This window comes from Carcharhinus amblyrhynchos, chromosome 13 (assembly GCF_965287045.1).
Source record: "Carcharhinus amblyrhynchos chromosome 13, sCarAmb.v2.hapA, whole genome shotgun sequence".
NCBI classification, from domain to species: domain Eukaryota; kingdom Metazoa; phylum Chordata; class Chondrichthyes; order Carcharhiniformes; family Carcharhinidae; genus Carcharhinus; species Carcharhinus amblyrhynchos.
In genome coordinates, this window is record NC_137336.1 from 57,767,528 (window position 1) to 57,770,809 (window position 3,282).

General features: G+C 42.5%; 1 pseudogene; it reads left to right on the plus strand.

Annotated features, from left to right (window-relative positions):
• The first annotated feature begins 694 nt into the window (after positions 1–694).
• On the plus strand, positions 695–1,822 carry LOC145351935 (actin-1 pseudogene; annotated as a pseudogene).
• Positions 1,823–3,282: the final 1,460 nt, after the last annotated feature.

Below are 3,282 nucleotides of genomic sequence, written 5' to 3' on the forward strand. Positions count from 1 at the left end.
TGCAATCCTTATCTAACAAAAGTTTAAACACAAATCAATCAGTCAGCATTGACCTGTCTCAGCACAGCATGAGGTGGGACATAAGACAAATTCGGAATAGCAGATGGCGTCAGATCAGTCAGGAACTGATGATCAGATGTGTTCAGAAGAGATCAGTGAAGCGACCAATTCATCTTGTCTCACTTTTATTTGAATATATTCAGGGTTAGATTATGCCGAACAGGGTTTCATCCCGTCAGGCGATTCACGCATTCTTTGCAATGTGGGATTCTCTGTAAACTCTCGTTATTGACTTTAAATATTAACCATGTTGTGATATGGAACAGATGATGCTGCAATCATAAATTCAAGTTGTGCCTTTCTGACATGTTAACTAGTTGTTACATTGTTCTGTCCAAACTCTTGCAGCCATGGCATAGCTCATGAATGGGGATGACTGTCAGGTAATACTTAAGTGGCTCATTTCCCTGATCATCCGGCTGCCCATTATGGCATCATCATCAGTGTAATAATCTGAGCTGTTTAACCCCCTCCCCCTTAAGCGGTGACTGCACTGACTGTGGTTGCCTGTGCTGAGGAAGCAAATATTAATTGACAACCACACTCACATCCCCCGCCCCAAAGATTGTAGAAATTTAAAATCAACCAGTGCCTTTTCTCAACGTGTTTTGCATATCATTGTGTGTCTGCAAACATGATCAAAATGATGTCTAACCCTGCTGTGATCATTGACAATGGATCTGGACTCTGCAAATCTGGAACAGTCGGCGACAGTATCCCTACATCAGTTATACCCTCCATTGTGGGCTGCTCCAAATCGACAAAGGGATCACGTAATGCCAACCTGAAAGACTATTATGTTGGAAAAGCTGCCCAAGCCAGAAGAGATGTCTTGTCTTTGAAGTATCCGATAGAACGTGGCGTAGTGACTTCTTGGGAGGAGATGGAGATGATCTGGAGATATATATATGGTTTTGAACTGCGTGTGAAATCCAAAGAGAGACCAGTTTTATTGACTGCTGCCCCATTGACTCCTTTCTTCAATAGAGAAAGGATGGCTGAAATCATGTTTGAAGGATTTTCCGTGCCGGCTATGTTTGTTGCTATCCCAGCTACATTAGCACTTTATACATCGGGCCGCACTCGAGGCATAGTCTTGGATAGCGGATATGGAATAACTGATGCCGTGCCCATCTACGAGGGCTACTACCTTCCAGATGCTGTTCAAAGGCTTAACCTGGCAGGAAGCGACATCACCGAAAATCTTTGGAAGCTCATATTGGAAAATGGGCAGTCGTTTTCTGAAAAACTGGAGAAAGAGACTGTCCAGGAAATCAAGGAAAAACTCTCCTATGTTGCCCTTGATCCTAAACAGGAGAGCAAGAAGCCAGCTGAAGAACTCCAGCATGAGTACCAGATGCCAGATGGCACTCAGATTGTGCTGAAAAATGAACTGTTTGTTGCACCAGAGTTGCTTTTTATGCCTGAGAGTATGGGATTGAAGGAAACCGGAGCTCACAAGTTAATGCTAAACAGTATCACAAAATGTGAGCAACGACTACACAAAGAACTCTTTAGTAACATGCTGCTATGTGGTGGTTCGACCCTCTTCCCAGGAATGGAGGAACGCTTGCTCAAGGAGATCAAGCTGCACACTCCCAGTGGAGTGCAAGTCAAAATCATTGCTCCACCAGAGAGGAACTATTCTGTTTGGGTGGGAGCCTCAATTTTAACAAGTTTGGCATCCTTCAAACATATGTGGATTACCCTCAATGATTACAATGACTTTGGGCCATCTGTGGTGAATAAGAGGTGTTTTTAAAAACTGATTTCCCAAAATGTGACTATAGTGATCAAATTTTAAAATGTATGTGATCAAGTATTGGTTCATAGCACACGCTGCCTTGAGTGTTGGGCAAATCAACGAAAGATTTGGAATTAATATTTCTTGCGGGTAATTCTGTTTTGGTTGTATTTCTTGGCACCCTTTTCTTTGTAGAAATGGGACCAGTCCTGTTCGGTAGACAAAAGAAAATTGAGCTTATAAACTATTTGTAATAGAAGCCACTAAGTTGTAAAATGAACGTGTAAATTTGTTTTGGGCCTTTTCTTCATTGTCAGGTTGTATGGTTAATATCCAAAGTGGTACAGCGGTCCCACAACTTTGCTTTTAACTCATTTCCTCCTCAGTTTCCTCAGTCAGCCTCTTATTTGGTTACCATATACCATGGAGTACACTGACAGGTCTTCACTATCATTGTTCTTGAACATTGAGTGAGGAAGGGTCCATTGTGTAAAACTAATCAAATTCCAGATTTTCTGTGGAGCTGAATGACCCTAAGTGCACAAGTAGAATGTCTCAGGTTTGGTTTACATGTGGTGTTGGGTGGTTACAACTAGGCACTCACTTTAGCTGTTACTCCTGAGCAATCAAGGAGACAAACCAACACACTGTGCAGGATTTTCCAGCTGTGCTGGCTACAGGTCCGGAAAATCTTGTCCAAGATCAATGGACCTTTGCGTGGTCTGTGTCCCACCCACTATGATTCTCGTAGCAGGGATGGGAAAATTCCACCCATTGTTTCCACTTCTGATTGCAATCTGGTGATGCTTGCCAGAAAATGCGCCCATGGACAGAAACCACTTTGGGTGAGTAATAGATGAGTTTTAATTTTGATACTCTCCATGGCTCAAGGGTCTGCAAACGTATCTCACATTTGTAATATTGCTATTCGAGAAAGAATCTAGATGAGTTTAAAGATTTGGTGTAAAAATAGAGGTAAATATCTATTTATAAGATGTTAGAGATGTTTTAAGCAAAGGTTAAATGAGCGCATTGTGTTTAGAAATGTAAAAAAGAGAACAGGATAAAATGGGAGGAAGGATACTTTGGGTGTGGAGTTTTCAATCTTTTATCCTCCGTGTCCCCAAAAATTCCAACAATCTTCTCACAGCAGAGCTGCTGATTGATAGTGTCATACATCCGAGAGATCTGATCATAGAATCATACAACACTACAGTGCAGAAAGAGGCCATTCGGCCCATTGACTCTGCACCAACCACAATCTCGCCCAGGCCCTACCCCCATATCCTTACATATTTTACCCACTAATCCCTCTACTCGACACATCTCAGGGCACTGAGGGGCAATTTTAGCATGGCCAATCAACCTAACCCACACAGCTTTGGACTATGGGAGGAAACCAGAGAAAAAAACCCATGCGGACACAAGGAGAATGTGCAAACTCTACAGACAGTGATCCGAGCCAGGAATCGAACCCA